This window comes from Rutidosis leptorrhynchoides, chromosome 5 (assembly GCF_046630445.1).
Source record: "Rutidosis leptorrhynchoides isolate AG116_Rl617_1_P2 chromosome 5, CSIRO_AGI_Rlap_v1, whole genome shotgun sequence".
Classification (NCBI taxonomy): domain Eukaryota; kingdom Viridiplantae; phylum Streptophyta; class Magnoliopsida; order Asterales; family Asteraceae; genus Rutidosis; species Rutidosis leptorrhynchoides.
In genome coordinates, this window is record NC_092337.1 from 105,329,887 (window position 1) to 105,353,332 (window position 23,446).

General features: G+C 32.0%; 1 non-coding gene across 1 annotated transcript; it reads left to right on the forward strand.

The window, feature by feature from the left end:
- The first annotated feature begins 22,920 nt into the window (after positions 1-22,920).
- LOC139851210 (small nucleolar RNA R71) lies at positions 22,921-23,027 on the forward strand. Its single transcript, XR_011760565.1, has one exon. It is a non-coding gene; the product is annotated as a small nucleolar RNA R71 (small nucleolar RNA).
- Positions 23,028-23,446: the final 419 nt, after the last annotated feature.

Here is a 23,446-nt window from a genome sequence, read left to right on the forward strand (position 1 = left end):
CAACTTTCCAGGAAATAGCTTGAATCGTGAATTGAAAAGAAGAACTCGGTCTCCTTCCTTAACTTCTTTTGAACTTCTGATTATTTTATCATGCCATTTCTTCGTTCTTTCCTTATAGATTAATGAATTTTCATATGCATAATTTCTTAATTCTTCTAATTCGTTTAGTTGACTTAACTGTAGACGACCGGTGATGTTAAAGCAGAGGGGTACGAAATAGTTATATTTTTATTGCGAAATACTATTAAATACGATACAATTTTACACAAGTTATTTATTTATTTATAGAGTGGATATACCTAAACATTGCTACAACACTATAGGCAGTGTACCTAATCCTACAGTAGTGTAGTTTTTAGTAAGTCCGGTTCGTCCACAGGGAACTAGCCAAGTTTAACGCTATATTTTTAAAAACTATATTTGTATATATATATATATATATATATATATATATATATATATATATATATATATATATATATATATATATATATATATATATATATATATATATATATATATATATATATAAGTAATATTATTATTATTATAAAAGGGGGTTTTTACCGTTTAATGACCGGTTTGTTGATTTTATGTCTTATTTAAACTTCCGTAATCATGTTGTTCGACGTGTTGATTTTAATTTATTACCATGGGTTAATTGTCCTTTGTCCTGGATTATTCGATATGTCCATCTGGTTTTTGTCCATAACAGTCCATCAGTCATAAATATAAAGTGCGAGTGTCCTCGTCAAATTATCCTTATACCCGAAGTCAAATATTCCAACTAATTGGGGACTTAAACTGTAACAAGATCTTAATACTTTGTTTAATAATTACACCAGGATATCGACTGCATGTAACTTAAGGTTTTAATACTTTGTTAACAATTACGCCAAGTGTCCTTGTACATAATTCACCCCTGTTTTAATGAGTCCATTGACTATTAATCCATTCCCGTGTCCGGTTAAATGAACGATTATGAGTACTTATAAATATCCCGCCCATCGTGTCCGATCGAGTGTATATGGTTATTTATAGGTACGTCCAATTGTAAATCTTTATATTAAATTAATGAACTATCATTCAATTAAACAAATATAAAGCCCATTAATAGCCCATAGTCCAATTTCCACAAGTGTCAGTCTTTTGTCCAAACTCCAATTATGGTCCAAAGCCCAATTACCCCGTTTTTAATATTTAGCCCAACATCATGATTACTTCAATTTAAATAAGCATAATAATAACTTAGCTACGGGACATTAATTTAAAAAGGTTGAACATAACTTACAATGATTAATAATAGCGTAGCGTTACACGGACAGAAGTTCGACTTACACACTTACAACATTCGCTAACATAACCTTATTATTAATCTTAAATTAAAATTAAAATTATAAAATATATATATATATATATATATATATATATATATATATATATATATATATATATATATATATATATATATATATATATATATATATATCGTGAGAGAGAGATTAGAAAAAGATGTGTTTTTGCTCGATCAGAACCCGACTTTTTATAGGCTAAATTCGAATTACTGTTCACCATGCGATCGCATGGGGATATAGCACAGAAGCCATGCGATCGCATGGCCCCTCTGTCTAGCTCACATAACTTTGTTTTCTTGTTGCCGACGGTTTTATTAAATATATATAATATATATATATATAATTTTAAGAATTATTTATATATTAAATTATATTTATGTTCATAGTTGACTTGTAATTTTTGCTCCGTTGCGTCGCGCGTTGAAAGTTGGTTCATGTCCCGGTTCCGGATTTTCGAACGTCCTTTGGTACAATTTAATATCTTGTACTTTATGTTTTGCGGCTCGTACTCTTGTAATTTTTAGACGTTTCTCATCAATAAATTGAACCACTTTGATTGTACTTTGTACTTTTTAGCTTTTTGGTCATTTGCGTCTTCAAATCGTCGAATCTGTCTTTTGTCTTCACCTTTTAATATTTAAACGAATATCACTTGTAAATAGAACAATTGAAACCAAAACCTTGTCTTTCTTGAAGGATAATGCTATGAAATATATGTTCGTTTTTAGCATTATCAAATATTTCCACACTTGAGCATTGCTTGTCCTCAAGCAATATAGTCTTGAAATAAAAATACTAGAATCACTTCTTTATTCTTCACACTTTGTACATCAGTGATTTCGATTTGGTGGTATGAACAATGATAGTAACGTTGTGGTTTACAATCCCACATGACTATAAAAATTTAGATCCTTTAGGAAATTGGATCTTTATGAAAACATTTGATCTTTTGAAAATTCAATATAGCTTTTACCCTAGATAAGTTTTCCGGAAAAACCTTCACCGGTGTTTGCAAAATGTTTGTGGGTTTCAGATTTGAAAATTTTAGCTTAAAACTTATGGTTTTGTGTCACCCACTTGCTAACCTTGTATTGGGAAAGCAACATGTCCAGTTTACTTGCTCCGTATATTACCTTTCGGTAAACAACCGTCCGGTTGTAAAGGAAAGCGTTGAACAAGCAACTGTTAAGGCAATGTCCCTTGACATGCTTCTGATTATGGTCTATATCGTGTCGGATGCAATTACCATCCTTTGTAGGAGCAATAGTAAAGATCACCCTATAGTTTTTCGGTCTGGCACAAGATCCTGTCTTTGACCATGCTATGTAACCACCGTTCTTACAGTTGACACCCGATTTGGTTCAGGTGACCTAATGAATTCCAGGTGAATTCCTAGGATTTTACGTTCAATGGTAATGAACGCATTAAAAATGGGTTTTCAGAAAACAAATCGGTTTGTAATTTGATCAAAATATTTTCTCGTTCAAGCTCGAGTTTAGATATCATCGAATTCCATGAGGTTGTAATTCTCAATCTTTAAGGTCAATCTCAAGGATTGAGTAATATCAGGTTTAAAAGCTGATTTTTGATCTTTTAAGGAGATTATTCTTTTCTGGGGATCTGATTCATTAGTCTTATCAAGCTAATTTTCACGGCGCCCTCCCCATTTTACGAGACAGATCCTCTCATGGTTAGGATAAGTCTGACCGCTTGGCGACCCTGTTTGATGCTGAGGTCCGTGGATTTCCAGCTGATTTTCGAGAAAACTTTTCAAGATTTTTTGTAGACTCTACAACTGGTATGGACGACAACTTCCTGACCTATATCAAGAAGTGCGTGTATTTTTCTCTCGGAAGACTTTACTTCCTTTTAAATTTCATTTATATTACAATAAACTGGGTAAAACTGATTAATATCGTCCAAAACAAAAGTATATTCAATTATTTGTACAAAAATATGTGACATATGTTCTAAATAACTTGGTAATTTTTTTTCCCACACTTGGCTTTTATTTTCGTTTCTTTGCCTTTTTATTTTCCTCTATTCCATTTTAAATGAATTCTACTCCCTCCGTTCCAACTGTCCCATTTGACTTTTTCAAGTCTTTTGTTTACAACTTTGACTGTAATTATTTCGGGTTGTGTTATACAATAATTGTTGAAATTTATATGAATGAATTTGGTTTTTAATTGTGTTTTGATTGGTATAACTTCCATCAAATGTTATATAACACAAATCTGAATATTTATAGTCAAAGTTGTAGACAAAAGACTCAAAAAAGTCAAATGAGACAGTTAATTTGGGACGGAGGGAGTAACATTTTGGGTTGTTTCTCAATTTATGTCCTTTCCGAGGTAACAATAATTTCGGTGTTAACACCTAGTTTTATCGTTCATAAATATGTATAAACATGATTTTGAATTTATTTAGTTGAAAATTTTGAAAATTTTTACTAGAATTGGGTAGTCAATATATAAGACTAAGGCTGTTTTTTATTATCAGAGAGCACTAGATTCTAATACAACTACTGCGTTACTAGTATTTTTAATGGTAACCAAGTGTTTAAATTTAAAATTTTAAAAATCCGAAAGAATTTAACCCCTTCCCACACTTAAGATCTTGCAATACCCTCATTTGCAAGAAATCAGTACAATTTTAATTATTGAGGGTGATTAGCGTAGAAAAATGATTAAATTTTACCAAAGTTTCCAAACATATTGGCGTTTGTTTGTTGAATGATAAATGGTGCACATCATTTGTTCATTCCGCCTTGTTGTTACATCATATTTGTTTTTCGTTTTGTCGTCAAAATTAGTAGCTTTTGCTGAACTTGATGCTAGTCTTTGAAAGTTCGCTGTTTTACCATGTTGTGTACAATTGACAATATACATACATACAAATAATAACATACATGGTAATTTGAAATGGGACTTAACATCCCACTTTCAAATCAAATATGAAATATTAGTACAACATAATAAAAATGTTAAAACTTACATAAAAGTATCACAATATTATATTTTAAACAATAATAAAAAGATAAAAATCATAGAAATCACCAACGGAACTATATCAATCTGGATAGGGGTTCCAGTTCATGTCGTCGGTCGGGTTCCACGGTTGGTTATAGGTGTACTGATAGGCCTGGTTAGGGTCGTAGAGAGTAAATGGTGGTCGCATATCGGACTGGTGTGGCAGATAGTAAGCAGGTCGGGTCGGTACGTACTTATTTGGTACCTGAGATGATAGCTGGCTCATGATCTGATGCTGATGATAGTGCCATCTATCATGTTGTCGTTGCCTGGAATGCTCGTACACATTCTCGGCGTGCCACTGCTCGTACTGACTATGTCTAGCCTCTTTTATCATTTCTACCTCATCTATAAACTGGTAAACGTCAGTAACAGCCTCCCTAATGACATCCCTAATGTCATCCGCTTCCTCCATTTCCTCATCTGAAACTCTCTCTACCTGTGGATGACGACCCTCATATGCTACTGCCTGATTGCGTCTGCTCTTTAATACCTTTGCACCTTGATAGACCCGTAATCCTAAAGTCTCAACCTGTTCCCTACACACCATTAGTGGACTCCCTTGATCCCTATCTACACCTAAATACTCTCCAATGAGAGTAACAAAAATACCCCCTCCTATTATTCCCCCTTCCTGTATTCCTTCCACCATTTTGGACAGATAAAAACAAACACAGTAGGGGATATTAACAAAGCTTCCAGTGTTTCGAATACACTTACGGTAAAATAAATCGTGTAAGGTCATTTTCTCCTTGTTGTTACCTCTTTGTGTAATCGAATTAGCTAAAAATCTATGTATAATTCAAAGCTCTGCTTTGTTAATATCTAAATAGGAGTGTCTTCCTCCCCGCATAAAAACATTATAATTTGACATACACCTCCAGATGGCGTCAGCGTCAAAATTCCTATCTACCCTTTCACCATGATAAATCAAATTTGTACAATCAGGTACTAGTAATTCACCAGGAGTGTAAATCTGTAAAGCCCTGGCCATGTCCAGCATGGACATCCTATACATCCTACGGCCAAGTAAAAATCTAAGAAAATTCCTATCGTCTAACCTAACTACATCCGTATCAAGTGATATAGTACTCATAAGCTCAACACACCACTCTTTATATACAGGCCTACGAGTGGTAAATAAACGTTTCCAATAGGGAAAAGAAGAGTTCCCATACCTTTGGATCAGATGCTGCCTAACTGAGTTAGCTAGTTGGACCCTTTCCAAAAGCTCCCAATCGATTACCCTCGGTACTTCTACATTTTTCGTTACCAGTTTAAATTTGTTACTTTGGTACGTCTGGTAATCTCTCCAACTTCGATCAAATCTCAAATTGGGATGCAAAATGAAATGTCCCGTTCTTATTGATTATAAACGTTCCATATTAATTGATTTCGTTGCGAGGTTTTGACCTCTATATGAGACGTTTTTCAAAGACTGCATTCATTTTAAAACAAACCATAACCTTTATTTCATCAATAAAGGTTTAAAAAGCTTTACGTAGATTATCAAATAATGATAATCTAAAATATCCTGTTTACACGCGACCATTACATAATGGTTTACAATACAAATATGTTACAACGAAATAAGTTTCTTGAATGCAGTTTTTACACAATATCATACAACCATGAACTCCAAATCTCGTCCTTATTTAAGTATATATTATCAAATCATAATAATAGATCACAAGATTTCATATTTCAATACACATCCCATACATAGAGATAAAAATCATTCATTTGGTGAACACTTGGTAACCGACATTAACAAGATGCATATTTAAGAATATCCCCATCATTCCGGGACACCCTTCGGATATGATATAAATTTCGAAGTACTAAAGCATCCGGTACTTTGGATGGGGTTTGTTAGGCCCAATAGATCTATCTTTAGGATTCGTGTCAATTAGGGTGTCTGTTCCCTAATTCTTAGATTACCAGACTTAATAAAAAGGGGCATATTCGATTTCGATAATTCAACCATAGAATGTAGTTTCACGTACTTGTGTCTATTTTGTAAATCATTTATAAAACCTGCATGTATTCTCATCCCAAAAATATTAGATTTTAAAAGTGGGACTATAACTCACTTTCACAGATTTTTACTTCGTCGGGAAGTAAGACTTGGCCACTGGTCGATTCACGAACCTATAACAAATATGTACATATATATCAAAGTATGTTCAAAATATATTTACAACACTTTTAATACATTTTGATGTTTTAAGTTTATTAAGTCAGATGTCCTCGTTAGTAACCTACAACTAGTTGTCCACAGTTAGATGTACAGAAATAAATCGATATATATTATCTTGAATCAATCCATGACCCAGTGTATACATATCTCAGTATTGATCACAACTCAAACTATATATATTTTCGAATCAACCTCAACCCTGTATAGCTAACTCCAGCATTCACATATAGAGTGTCTATGGTTGTTCCGAAATATATATAGATGTGTCGACATGATAGGTCGAAACATTGTATATGTGTCTATGGTATCTCAAGATTACATAATATACAATACAAGTTGATTAAGTTATGGTTGGAATAGATTTGTTACCAATTTTCACGTAGCTAAAATGAGTAGTTTTTACCAATTTTGTTTTGCTCGCCATTTCTTCGTTTCTAATCCGTTTTGAGTGATTTAAGCGGCCACGGTTTCGTATTGAACTTGACTTTATGAAACTAAACAGAAAAGGTATAGGTTTACAGTGGAAAATACAAGTTACAAGTCGTTTTTGAAAGAGGTAGTCATTTCCGTCGAAAGAACGACATCTTGATGACTGTTTTGAAAAACATACTTTCACTTTGAGTTTAACCATGATTTTTGGATATGGTTTCATGTTCATAAGAAAAATCATTTTCCCAGAAGTATAGCTTTTAAATCAAAGTTTTTCTTAGTTTTTAATTATCCAAACCAAAACAGCCCCCGGTTGTAACTACGACGGCGTAAATCTGGTTTTATGGTGTTTATCGTGTTTTCGGGTTTTAAATCATTAAGTTAGCATATCATATAGATATAGATCATGTGTATAGTTGATTTTAAAAGTGTAGTTAGAAGGATTAACTTTATTTGCGAACAAGTTTAGAATTAACTAAACTATGTTCTAGTGATTACTAGTTTACCACTTCGAATATGATAGCTTTTTATGTATGAATCGAATGATGTTATGAACATAATTACTACCTTAAGTTCCTTGGATAAACCTACTGTAAAATAGAAAAATGGATCTAACTTCAACGGATCCTTGGATGGCTCGAAGTTCTTGAAGCAGTATCATGACACGAAAACAAGTTCAAGTAAGATCATCACTTGAAATAAGATTGTTATAGTTATAGAAATTGAAACAAAGTTTGAATATGATTATTACCTTGTATTAGAATGATAACCTACTGTAAGAAACAAAGATTTCTTGAGGTTGGACGATCACCTTACAAGATTGGAAGTGAGCTAGCAAACTTGAAAGTATTCTTGATTTTATGTAACTAGAACTTGTAGAATTTATTAAGAACACTTAGAACTTGAAGTTAGAACTTGAGAGAGATCAATTAGATGAAGCAAATTGAAGAATGAAAGTGTTTGTAGGTATTTTTGGTCGTTGGTGTATGGATTAGATATAAAGGATATGTAATTTTGTTTTCATGTAAATAAGTCATGAATGATTACTCATATTTTTGTAATTTTATGAGATATTTCATGCTAGTTTCCAAATGATGGTTCCCACATGTGTTAGGTGACTAACATGGGCTGCTAAGAGCTGATCATTGGAGTGTATATACCAATAGTACATACATCTAAAAGCTGTGTATTATACGAGTACGAATACGGTGCATACGAGTAGAATTGTTGATGAAACTGAACGAGGATGTAATTGTAAGCATTTTTGTTAAGTTGAAGTATTTTGATAAGTGTATTGAAGTCTTTCAAAAGTGTATGAATACATATTAAAACACTACATGTATATACATTTTAACTGAGTCGTTAAGTCATCGTTAGTCGTTACATGTAAGTGTTGTTTTGAGACCTTTAGGTTAACGATCTTGTTAAATGTTGTTAACCCAAAGTTTATAATATCAAATGAGATTTTAAATTATTATATTATCATGATATTATGATATATTAATATATCTTAATATGATATATACATTTAAATGTCGTTACAATGATAATCGTTACATATATGTCTCGTTTCGAAATCCTTAAGTTAGTAGTCTTGTTTTTACTTATGTAGTTCATTGTTAATACACTTAATGATATATTTAATTATCATATTATCATGTTATATATAATATAACAATGTATTAATATGCTTCATATATATTTAGTAAGACGTGGTTATAACGATAATCGTTATATGTATCGTTTCGAGTTTCATACGTCAATAGTCTCCTTTTTAAGTATATAACTTATTGTTACTATTTTTAATGAGATACTTGATGATCATTATATCATGTTAAACATATATATTTATTCATTTATGTATCATCATGTCATATACAACTTATAGCGTTCGTGAATCATTGGTCAAACTGGGTAATCAGACGTTTACAAAATTTCCGTTTCAATTAACCAAGTCTTAACAAGTTTGATTGCTTAATATGTTGGAAACATTTAATCATGTAAATATAGTTTTCATTAAACATATAATCATAGAAAGGTTCGGAAAAGTTCGGGTTACTACAGTACCTACCCGTTAAATAAATTTCGTCCCGAAATTTTAAGCGATTGGAGGTGTTGGCTTCTGTGATTTGGAGATCGATTGATTCTGATTTGCAGACAGAAGTACCAATTTAAAACAGTTGGATTAAGATGCATAACAAATTTGATCTGGTATTCGTACGCATGGATTCATATATCAATATTTAATAATTATAATTAATTAATAATATTAATATTAATAATATTAATATTATCAAATATTACTAAAAATGATATTAATAATATTATTAATGATAAATATAATAAATTGTATTATTTTCTAAAAACAATAATAATAATGGTAATAATAATAATTTATATTAAATATAATATTAATATCCATATTAATAATAATAATAATGAGAGTAATAACAACAAATATTGATATAATACTTTATATAAAATTGTAATAATACTTAATATATTAATTTTACATATGTCATTTTTAATATATATATATATATATATATATATATATATATATATATATATATATATATATATATATATATATATATATATATATATATATATATATATATATATATATATATATATATATATATATATATATATATATATAATAATAATAATAATATTTTTCTGAATATTTTAAATTTATACATTACAATATATATATATTAATATTAATAATAACAATCTAATTTAATAATATTGTTAATGATACTACTTAACAATAATACTAGTATTGATAATAATATTAATACAACAATTATTTTTAAATTTGTAATTAATTTTAATATATTACCATTTATTATATAACATCTATCAATTATATAATTTACTGAATTTTTAGTATTTATTAATTATATATATATATACTTATGTATAGAGTTCATATGTATTTACCTATTTATTTACACACCGATGTTCGTGAATCGTCAGGAATAGTCAAAGTCAAATGATTTCATGAAACAGTTCAAAAGTTTTAAGATTCAACGTTACAGACTTTGCTTATCGTGGTCGAAATCAAATAAAGATCAAGTTTAAATTTGGTCGAAAATTTCCGGGTCACTACAGTAACTACCCGTTAAAGAAATTTCGTCCCGAAATTTGATCGAGGTTGTCATGGCTAACAATAAGAATGTTTTCATGACGAATGTGAGTGGATAAATAGAGTTTTATCATCATTGAGTAAATGGATAAAAACAATTCGATTACTCGAAGAGTACAAGTGAAGCTATCACAAAAGATCGAGATGAAGAAATGGAGATTTTCCATAACTTTTAACGTAGTCACGATTGAATTCCGGAATTTAAGGGATTTAGAGAAAATCTTCGAAATCTAGAAGATTTGATTCTTCGGCGAGTAAGGAAATTAAGATCTCTATAATTAAGTACGGTGATCTGCCTCGATTACTCTGTCTGATATTTCCATTATAAATTAAGCTCTTCCGTTCCATTATTTTCACCATTCCTATACTTTCTTCCTTAGTTCATACATCCGAAAGATTGTGAAAATGTTTAATCTAGTTCTAATCCTTGTCTTTATTCTTACTATCACAACAATCATTCTCCTTTTCCAACTTCCACCGGAGGAATCTGTTTTCTTCTACTTCGCCCTTGGGGTTATAGTGTTTTTAATTCTCCCGTGTCTTTATGTTGCGATAAACATTGACATACACAGTTTGTAATTTTTATGTTGTTATCGGGCTTTATATTCTCCCTTATATTTCGGAGCTCCATGCTTTTGTTTTCTCTTCCCGACTTTAAGTCAAGCGAATAATGGTCCAGAATTCGTAAGTATGGAGTTTCGAATGAACTTAATGTTCTAAACGAGAAAGAACGAAATATCACGGTTTGATTTGTCAAATTACCAGAATAACTGAGAATAGAACTATCAAGAATATATTTTCTTGATATGTTCGGAGGTTAATCAGAATGAAAGAGTTATGTAACATGACACATGATAACGTTATAATCTGTGAATCATCATGTTCCATTTAGAAACTCAGCATGACTTACTGTAATATAATCACGTTGATCAAGTGTCATTATATTATACTAACTCATGCTTCAGTTCCCAACATTACTTCAATATCATTCATATTTTAAATTCAAATCTTTCAGAATTTAGAAACTAAAACAGTTTCCTTTCTGATGTAACACTGATATCGCAAAGAGATAAATGATTTCAACTAAGAATAGTTATGGAAATATATTCAGAAATATCGAGGATATTTATGACGATATTTTGGAATTTCTAAGATCGAGGGCAGATGAAGAAAATCCTTTCGCAAGGATTTAAACTAAATAAGGAGCAAGATATTCGCTAAAGATTTCATCAGAATCAGAATCATCAGGATTCTTTATGTACAAGTTTAGTCCTTGTGATTTGTCCACATCCTCCTTCATGGTTTGTTTAATCCGTTTTCCAGTTCCAACTTTTCTGAGCTTTGCAAACACACTTATTCTTTATCTTTATACCTTCGACTAATAAGGTCGTGTACAGTTTTTGCTGCTGTATTCAGCTTTTTTTCTTCTTCAGAATTTGAGGTATTGATTTGCAGACTAGGTGCTTTTCAGAATTTCAGAATGGAAGATCATAATTCTAAGTGATAAGGATTATATGTATACTTATAACTATTGATGTAGACATGCTGCGAGATTTCAAAATACTGATTGCTAATTCCCGGTAATTGGTATGATAATTCTCGTTATAGGATGCGGATGAGTATACGGTAGGGTTTTTAATGAACAAATATAATGATTCTTTGGAGAAACTTAAATCAATGAGTAATGAAGTTGTTGATAAGTTTACTGCTAATGTGATGGGATATAAACGATTCTCACCGAAAGGCAAACTTATATATCAAGGTTATAATAAGGCAAGTCCGAATGAAAGATCGATGTTGATTTGCTGGAGCTGTGAAAAAATTTGCTAATTTGGAAAGGATTGCAAAGTTATTTTCGATAATAACAATGCCACCGAAGCTAGCACAGATACGTGTTAAATGTTTACTCAGGTTCCGAGTGTTTTCAGGTGTATAACTGTATGCATAAATCTTTCCTTCCGTAGATGAAGTGCGGTTGATTCATCCTCCCGATTGAGGTGTTTTCAAGAATCATGAAAGGTTTGAATCGCAGATTGTAATCGTCAAGATACAAATGAGGTTTAAGATGAAATCAAGTGGCAAGCTTGAAGAATTGTTTAGTTTCATATGTTATAATCAGTATTTTAATTCCTTTTAATTGTCCAATGTTGGTAGTCCACAGTCGATAGTCCACAGTTAACAGTCCAATAATTCATATATAGTTTAATATATAATATTCGAATTAATTAATACGTATCGTGACCCATGTACATGTCTCAGACTCGATCACAACTCAAAGTATATATATTATTTGAGAATCAACCTCAACCCTGTATAGAGAACTCGATCATTACTGCATATAGAGTGTGTATGGTGATTCCAAATAATATATATAGATGCGTCGATATGATACGTCAAAACCTTGTATACGTGTCCCGATATTTAAAGTGCGTAAAATAAATAACAGAAATTAAATGACGATAAATAGAAAAGGTAACACTCTCGTCCTCTATACTTAGGGTCAATTTTTTCCTAACACATCTATTATTGCTTTAGCCGTGTTTAAGAATGGTCTTCCTAATATGAGAGGAACTCGAGAATCTTCTTCCATGTCCAGAATAACAAAATCTACTGGAAATACTAAAGTACCAACTTTAACTAGCATGTTCTCCATTATCCCTCTAGGATATTTTACTGATCGATCGGCTAGTTGTATGCTTATTCGTGTTGGTTTCAATTCTCCAAGGTCTAGTTTAGCGTATAGTGAATACGGCATTAAATTTATACTAGCACCTAAGTCTGCCAATGCTTTTATTGAACTAATACTACCCAGAAAACATGGAATTGTGAAACTTCCTGGATCTGATAATTTTTCTGGTATCTTATTCAACAGTACTGCAGAACAATTTGCATTCATAGTAACAGCCGAGAGTTCTTCCATTTTCTTTCTATTTGTGATTAGATCTATCAGAAATTTAGCATATCTAGGCATTCCTGATATCACATCAATGAAAGGAGGATTGACATTTATCTGTTTAAACATATCCAAGAATTTGGATTGCTCAGCTTCAAGTATTTCATTTCTCATTTTACTCGGATAAGGAAGTGGTGGTTGGTATGGTTTAACATAAGGCGTAGCCTTAATTGTGTTATCTTCATTAACATTTTCAACTACTGGTTCTGTTTCCTTATCTTGTTCAGGTTGTGGTTCTTGTGGAGTAGGAATAGAGTCATCAGAATTTACAGGCATTTCAGGTGGTTTAAGCGTAATACCACTTCTCGTGGTAATGGCTTTAGCTGTTTCATTCCAGGGGTTAGCATTTGTATCGCTAGATAGACTTCTCGATTTTCTTTCACCTATCAACCTTGCTAGGTTGCTTACTTCTTGTTCCAGATTTTGAATAGAAGCTTGTTGATTTCTAAATGCTTGAGCATTTTGTTCATTTGTTTGTTTCTGAGATGTGAAAAGTTGTGTTTGAGATTCAACTAGCTTTGACATCATATCTTCTAAGTTTGGCTTTTTATCATCGGTTTGTGGTGGTTTATTTTGAAAAATAGGTCTTTGCTGGTTGTTAGTATTTTTGGATACTTGTTGATTGCTAGGACCTTGTTGGTTGTTGTATGGAACATTTCGGTTATAGTTCTGATTTTGATTGTAGATTGGCCTTGGCGGTTGATAATTATTCTGATAATTATTTTCAGGCCTTTGGTTCATGTATGAAACATTCTCTCTTTGTTCCATTGTTTGTTCAATACTGAGACAATCTTTTGTCAAATGTGGTCCTCCACACTGCTCACAACTAATTCGTATTGAGTGAATATCTTTAGTCATCTTCTCCATTCGTCTCTCAACAGCATCTATCTTTGCGGAAATGGAATCGAAGTCATGGCTAGAATCGGCTCTAGCTGCTTTAGATGATCTAACGATTTCTTGGTGCCATTCATGTGAGTGGGAAGCAGTGTTATCAATAATTTTGTAAGCTTCAGTTGCGGTTTTCTTCATAATGGAACCACCAGCTGCTATATCGATGTCTTTTCATGTAGTGATGTCGCATCCTTGGTAGAATATTTGTACTATTTGATAAGTGTCTAAACCATGTTGCGGACATCCTCTCAATAACTTTCCAAATATTGTCCATACCTCATATAGAGTTTTATTTGGCTTCTGTGTAAACGTAACTATTTCTCCTTGAAGTCTCATGGCTTTAGATGCCGGAAAGAATTGTTTAAGAAAATTTTCAACTAAGACATGCCATGTATCAATCGCCCCTTCAGGTAATGATTCTAACCAATCTTTGGCTTCTCCCTTTAAAGTCCAGGGAAATAACATGAGATATATCTGTTCATCCTCCACTTCTCGGATTATAAATAGAGTACAGATCCTTTTAAAGGTTCGAAGATGTTCATTTGGATCTTCCTTCGGCGCACCACTAAATTGGCATTGATTAGTTACCATGTGTAGGATTTGTCCTTTGATTTTATAATCTAGTGCATTAATGTCTGGTTGAGTAATTGCGTGACCTTGGCCAGTGCGTTTAGCTCTCATTCGGTCTTCCATACTTAGAGGTTCCAGATTTTCCATAATTGAGTTTGTTGAATCTGAATCACTAGAGGATTCTGACTTAATGGTTTCTTCCTCGACAATCTCTGGATAAGTGATTTGTGGTTCAGGAGGAATGATTAGTGGTTCAGGATCTCTGAATTGTCCCTGAATATCCTCCGGATTCTCAATTGTGAGGTCGAGTTCAAAAAATGGATTATCGAAAATTTGAATTGGAGTACTTGGTCGACTAGATGACGATTCTAAAGAATAATCAACGGCGACAATATTGGCTAAATGTCTTGATCGAGTTACATGTGGTGAACGTATGAAAGGTGGTGAACGTTTTGCTAGGTGCATTCACTGAATATCCTATTAGTTATAAAAGATAAAAATTATATAAGTTATCAAATTAATAGACTTTTCTGATTTTGCCCACATTTTGAATAGCCAATAGATGCAGCAGGTAGCCAGGACCCTTTAAATCGGAAGCCCACAACTCGCCACTAACAAATCCAACTATTACTACGAACCAGAAAAGTTTGAATGTCTATCAATTTAACCACTTAAAATAATTTTTCGTTTTGAAATTTTAGAGAAGAAATAGAAAATTCTATGTCCTAAAAACTAGAGCGTCGAGAAATAAGAAAGAAAAAGAGCGCGTCGAAAAACGTCGAAAATTAACAGGTCGAAAAATAAAAGGTTGAAAAACAAACAGTCGAAAAATAAAAAAAATAAGAAAATAAGCGTCGAAACTTAAAAATCTAAAAACTAAGAATTAAAAGTTACGTCTAAAGGTATTAAAGCTTAAAGGAATTATATATCCAAAACGGCAATAACTTAAAAACGCACTAAAACTTAAAACGGCGTCGCAAAATTCTAAAGCACCTAAATCTTAGTCTAAAGAAAAAGCACTTAAGGGATTTTACGGCAAAGTCTAAAAATATAGAAATAAAAATAAACTATGGATTTTACTATATCTTAAAACTAGTTACGAGTGATAAAAATACAAATTACGTACTAAATAATAAAAATATACAATTTATAAAAAGAGACAAAAAATGATAAAATTACTAATTTTTATAAAAATATTATTTTTATATTATTTATTTTATAAAATTATTATTTTATATAATTAATAATAATAAAGATACTTAATATTACAAATAAAATAATAAAACTAAAACTAATATTAAAAACTAATTAAAAATTAAACCCTAATTAGGTTTGATTAATAATAATTATTAATAATACTCTGTAATTAATGTTGTATGAGGTTGAAACCTGGCGTGTTAGATAGAGCCATGCGGTCGCATGGATTTTAAGCTTCCGGTTTATACGATCGCATGGGCCTGAATTTCGGATCACAAATTGGGCTGCTACGGTACCAGGCCCGATTCTTTTTACTGTTTTTTTTTTATTTTTAAATTTCTATTTTTAATTTATATAAAAAAATATGTAATAAAAACTTATAAAAAGAAATTACTTATTAATATTAATTTTTAACAAAAGAAAAATAAAAATATAAACTTTTTAATTTAAATACTTAAAAATATAGAATATATATATATATATATATATATATATATATATATATATATATATATATATATATATATATATATATATATATATATATATATATATATATATATATTATATTATAAAAACTTATATATTTTTACAAGACTAACTAAAAAAACTAAATTTGTTTTTTATATATAGCGTTTCGCTTTCGGCATTGATGAGTTTCCCCGGCAGCGGCGCCAAAAATACTTGATGTTAAAGCAGAGGGGTAAGAGATAGTTATATTTTTATTGCGAAATACTATTAAATACGATAGAATTTTACACAAGTTATTTATTTATTTATAGAGTGGATATACCTAAAACTTGTTACAACACTATAGATAGTGTACCTAATCGTACAGTAGTGTAGTTTTTAGTAAGTCCGGTTCGTCCACAGGGAACTAGCCAAGTTTAACGCTATATTTTTAAAAACTATATTTGTATAAATATATATATATATATATATATATATATATATATATATATATATATATATATATATATATATAAGTAATATTATTATTATTATAAAAGGGGATTTTTACCGTTTAATGACCGGTTTGTCGATTTTATGTCTTAAGTCGTAATTAAAACCTAATGTAAAATATTAAATATAAAAATAACTTAATTTAAAGCGTAAATTAAATAACGATAATAAAAGTGCGATAATTTAAAGTGCGATAAATAAAATGACGAAAAATAAAATGACAGTAAATAAAATTGCGATGAGATATAAAATAAAGAAATTATGCTTATTTAGACTTCCGTAATCGTGATGTTCGACGTGTTGATTTTAATTTATTACCATGGGTTAATTGTCCTTTGTCCTGGATAATTCTATATGTCCATCTGGTTTTTGTCCATAACAGTCCATCAGTCATAAATATAAAGTGCGAGTGTCCTCGTCAAATTATCCTTATACTCGAAGTCAAATATTCCAACTAATTGGGGACTTAAACTGTAACAAGGTCTTAATACTTTGTTTAATAATTACACCAGGATATCGACTGCGTGTAACCCAAGGTTTTAATACTTTGTTAACAATTACGCCAAGTGTCCTTGTACATAATTCACCCTTGTTTTAATGAGTCCATTGACTATTAATCCATTCCCGTGTCCGGTTAAATGAACGATTATTAGTACTTATAAATATCCCGCCCATCGCGTCCGATCGAGTGTATATGGTTATTTATAGGTACTTCCAATTGTAAATCTTTATATTAAATTAACGAACTATCATTCAGTTAAACAAATATAAAGCCCATTAATAGCCCATAGTCCAATTTTCACAAGTGTCGGTCTTTTGTCCAAACCCCAAATATGGTCCAAAGCCCAATTACCCCATCTTTAATATTTAGCCCAACATCATGATTACTTCAATTTAAATAAGCATAATAATAACTTAGCTACGAGACATTAATTTAAAAAGGTTGAACATAACTTACAATGATTAATAATAGCGTAACGTTACACGGACATAATTTTAACTTACACACTTACAACATTCGCTAACATTACCTTATTATTATTAATCTTAAATTAAAATTAAAATTATAATATATATATATATATATATATATATATATATATATATATATATATATATATATATATATATATATATATATATATATATATATATATATATATATATATATATATATATATATATATATATATATATCGCGAGAGAGAGATTAGAAAAAGATGTGTTTTTGCTCGATCAGAACCCAACTTTTTATAGGCTAAATTCGAATTTCTGTTCACCATGCGATCGCATGGGGATATAGCACAGAAGCCATGCGATCGCATGGCCCCTCTGTCCAACTCACATAACTTTGTTTTCTTGTTGCCGACGGTTTTATTAAATATATATAATATATATATAATTTTAAGAATTATTTATATATTATATTATATTTATGTGCATAGTTGACTTGTAATTTTGCTCCGTTGAGTCGCGAGTTGAAAGTTGGTTCATGTCCCGGTTCCGGATTTTCGAACGTCTTTTCGTACAATTTAATATCTTGTACTTTGCGTTTTGCGGCTCGTACTCTTGTAATTTTTAGACGTTTCTCATCAATAAATTGAACCACTTTGATTGTACTTTGTACTTTTTAGCTTTTTGGTCGTTTGCGTCTTCAAATCGTCGAATCTGTCTTTTGTCTTCACCTTTTAATATTTAAACGAATATCACTTGTAAATAGAACAATTGCAACCAAAAGCTTGTCTTTCTTGAAGGATAATGCTATGAAATATATGTTCGTTTTTAGCATTTTCAACCGACTTCATGCAAATCAAGATTACATGTCTTCAAAGCCCAAATGCTTTGTGCTCAATTTCTACTGGAAGGTGACATGCTTTTTCATAAACAATTTTAAAAGGTGTGGTGCCAATTGGAGTTTTGTAGGCTGTTCTAAAAGGCCAAAGTGCATCCTCCAATTTCATGGACCATTCCTTCAGATTTGATCCTACAGTTTTCTCTAGAATACGTTTTAATGCTCTGTTGGTATTTTCAACTTGTCCACTTGTTTGTGGATGATAAGCGGTTGAGATTTTATGAGTTACTCCATATCTTTTGAGAACTTTCTCAAGTTGATTATTACATAAATGAGTACCCCGATCACTTATTAAAGCTTTCGGTATTCCGAACCTTGCAAAAAAAGACGTTTTAAGAAGTTGACTACAACTCGTGCATCGTTAGTTGGGAGAGCTTGTGCTTCCGCCCATTTTGATACATAATCAATGGCAACGAGAATGTAGAGATTATTATGAGATTTTGGAAATGGACCCATAAATTCAATACCCCAAACGTCAAATACTTCACATACTTGAATGACATTATGTGGCATTTCATCACGTTGACTTATTTTTCTGGCCCTTTGACATGCATCACAGGATTTACAGAGAAGGTGCGCGTCTTTGAAAATTGAAGGCCAATAGAATCCAGCGTCGTAAACTTTTCTTGCTGTGAGTTGAGGCCCATAATGCCCTCCTGTTGGTCCTGTGTGACAATGGTTTAAGATTTGACTAACTTCATCCCCGAATACGCATTTGGTACGACTTCCCAAAAATATTGTTTTATATCACTAAAGAATTTCTTTCGTTTTTGGTACGACAACCCTTTTTCAAGGAATCCACATACTAAGTAGTTTGCATAGTCTGCAAACCATGGAATTTCATTATAATTAATTTTCAAGAGATATTCATCAGGAAAGTTATCTTGTATGGCCGATTCAATTAGAACTTCTAATTCAGGATTTTCAAGGCGTGAAAGATGATCAGCTGCGAGATTTTCTGCTCCCTTTTTGTCTCGGATTTCAATATCAAACTCTTGTAAGAGTAAGATCCAACAGATTAATCGTGGTTTAGCATCTTGTTTTGAGAAAAGGTATCTAATAGCAGAATGGTCGGTATAGACCACCGTTTTTGCTAGAATGAGGTATTAAAAAAAATTTGTCAAAAGCAAAGACAATAGCAAGGAGTTCTTTTTCAGTAGTTATGTAATTCGTTTGTGCTCCTTGTAACGTCTTACTAGCATAATAAATAGGTTGAAATCGTTTTTTGATTCTTTGTCCTAAAACTGCTCCCATTGCAAAATCACTTGCATCGCACATGAGTTCAAATGGTAGATTTCAATTTGGAGTTATCATGATCGGCGCATTAGTTTTTTTTCTTTAAGAATATTAAAAGATTTGATGAATTCATCTGAAAAGATAAATGGAGTATCCTTTTCAAGGAGTTTATTCATAGGAGTGGCAATTTTAGAAAAATCTTTTATGAAACGTCGGTAAAAATGGGCATGCCCTAGAAAACTCCTAACTCCTCTAACATTCGTGGGATGTGAAAGCTTAGCAATTACATCTACTTTAGCTCTATCCACTTCAATTCATTCCTTTAAAATTTTATGACCAAGAACGATGACTTCTTTAACCATAAAATGGCATTTCTCCCAGTTAAGTACTAGATTTGATTTCTCGCATCTAATAAGCATTCGTTCAAGATTAACTAGACATGTATCAAAAGTATAACTGAAGACTGAAAAGTCACCCGTGAAACTTCCATGCATTCCTCTATCATGTCGTGAAAAATCGCCATCATGCACCTTTGAAAGGTTGCAGGGGCATTGCTAAGTCCAAATGGCATGCGTTTGTAAGCAAAAGTACTATAAGGGCACGTGAAGGTAGTTTTCTCTTGATCCTCGTGTGCGATTGGAATTTGAAAGTATCCATAGAAACCGTCAAGAAAATAATAGTAACTATTCCCAGCTAACCTTTCCAACATTTGATCAATGAAAGGTAAAGGAAAGTGATCTTTTCTGGTGGCGTCATTTAGTTTTCTATAATCAATACAAACACGCCATCCTGTTACAGTCCTAGTAGGAATAAGCTCATCTTTTTCATTTGTGATGACAGTCATGCCACCCTTCTTAGGTACACATTGAACTGGGCTTACCCATGAACTATCAGAGATTGGATAAATTAAACCTGCATAGAGCAGTTTAATAATTTCTTTCTTAACAACATCTTGCATATTAAGATTTAGTCTTCGTTGGTGTTGCACATATGTTTTATGACCTTTTTCCATAAGGATTTTATGTGTGCAATATGAAGGACTTATGCATTTAATGTCATGAATCTTCCATGCAATAGCTGGTTTATGAGCTTTTAGCACATAAATGAGTTGAGATTTTTCATTTTTCGTAAGAGAAGACGATATTATTACAGGTAATTCAGATTCACCATGTAAATAAGCGTATTCCAAATGGTTTGGAAGTGGCTTTAACTCTAATATCGGTGGTTGTTCTATCGATGATTTGTATCGTAATCTGTCTTCCTCTTTTAGCATTTGAAGTTCTTCTGTTGTTGGTTCGTATTCATTAGCCATGAGTGTGGCTAATATTTCAGCTTCATCAATTGGTTCATTTCATTCTCCTAAAGAACATTCTCCTGTTCCTTGTAATTCTGGAAATTCTTGTAACAATTCTTCGTGTGAATCTATAGTTTGAATATATCATCTGCAGATTGTGGTTGTTGCATGGCTCTATCAACGGAAAAGGTAACACTCTCGTCCTCTATACTTTGGGTCAGTTTCTTACCGAACACGTCTATTATTGCTTTAGTCGTGTTTAAGAATGGTCTTCTTAATATAAAAGGAACTCGAGAATCTTCTTCCATATCCAGAATAACAAAGTCTACTGGAAATACTAAAGTACCAACTTTAACTAGCATGTTCTCCATTATCCCTCTAGGATATTTTACTGATCGATCGGCTAGTTGTATGCTTATTCATGTTAGTTTCAATTCTCCAAGGTCTAGTTTAGCGTATAGTGAATACGACATTAAATTTTTGCTAGCACCTAAGTCTGCCAATGCTTCTATTAAACTAAGACTACCTAGAAAACATGGAATTGTGAAATTTCCTGGATCTGATAATTTTTCTGGTATCTTATTCAACAATACTGCAGAACAATTAGCATTCATAGTAACAGCCGAAAGTTCTTCCATTTTCTTTCTATTTGTGATTAGATCTTTCAGGAATTTAGCATATCTTGGCATTCCTGATATCACATCAATGAAAGGAAGATTTACATTTATTTGTTTAAACATATCCAGGAATTTGGATTGCTCGGCTTCAAGTCTTTCTTTTCTCATTTTACTCGGGTAAGGAAGTGGTGGTTGGTATGGTTTAACATAAGGTTTAGCCTTAACTGTATTATCTTAATTAACCTTTTCAACTACCGGTTCTGATTCTTTCTCTTATTCAGGTTGTGGTGCCTGTGTAGTAGGAATAGAGTCATCAGAATTTACAGGCATTTCAGGTGGTTTAAGTGTAATACCACTTCTTGTGGTAATGGCTTTAGCTGTTTCATTTCGGGGGTTAGCATTTGTGTCGCTAGGTAGACTCCCTAGTTTTCTTTCACCAATTAACCTTGCTAGGTTACTCACTTCTTGTTCCAGATTTTGGATTGAAGCTTGTTGATTTCTAAATGCTTGAGCATTTTGTTCATTCGTTTATTTCTGAGATGTGAAAAACTGCGTTTGAGATTCAACTAGCTTCGACATCATATCTTCTAAATTTGGCTTTTTATCATCGATTTGTGGTGGTTTGTATGGAAAAATAGGTCTTTGCTGGTTGTAAGTATTATTAGATACTTGTTGATTGTGAGGACCTTGTTAGTTGTTGTATGGAACATTTCGGTTATAATTCTGATTTTGATTGTAGTTTGGTCTTGGCGGTTGATAATTATTTTGATAATTATTTCCAGGCCTTTGGTTTATATATGAAACATTCTCTCTTTGTTCCATTGTTTATTCAATACTGAGACAATCTTTTGTCAAATGTGGTCCTCCACACTGCTCACAACTAATTCGTATTGCGTGAATATCCTTTGTCATCTTCTCCATTCGTCTTTCAAAAGCATCTAACTTTGCAGAAATGGAATCAAAGTCATGGCTAGAATCGGCTCTAGCCGCTTTAGATGAACGAAAGATATACTTTTCTTGGTGCCACTCATGTGAGTGGGAGGCAGTGTTATCAATAATTTTGTGAGCTTCAGTTGCGGTTTTCTTCATAATTGAACCACCAGCTGCTGTGTCGATGTCTTTTCTTGTAGTAACATCGCATCCTTGATAGAATATTTGCACTATTTGATAAGTGTCTAAACCGTGTTGAGGACATCCTCTCAACAACTTTCCGAATCTTGTCTACGCTTCATATAATGTTTCATTTGGCTTTTGTGTGAACGTAATAATTTCTCCTTGAAGTCTTATGGCTTTAGATACCGAAAAGAATCTTTTAAGAAATTTCTCAACTAAAACATCCCATGTGTCAATCGCCCCTTCAGGTAATGATTCTAACCAATCTTTGGCTTCTCCCTTTAAAGTCCAGGGAAACAACATGAGATAGATCTGTTCACCCTCAACTTCTCTGATTTTGAATAGAGTACAAATCATATAAAAGATTCGAAGATGTTCGTTTGGATCTTCTTTTGGCGTACCACTAAATTGGCATTGATTAGTTATCATGTGTAGGATTTGTCCTTTGATTTCGTAATCTGGCGCATTAATGTCTGGTTGAGTAATGGCATGACCTTGGCCCGTGCGTGTAGCTCTCATTTGGTCTTCCATACTTAGAGGTTCCTGATTTTCCATGATTGAATTTGTTGAATCTGAATCACTAGATGATT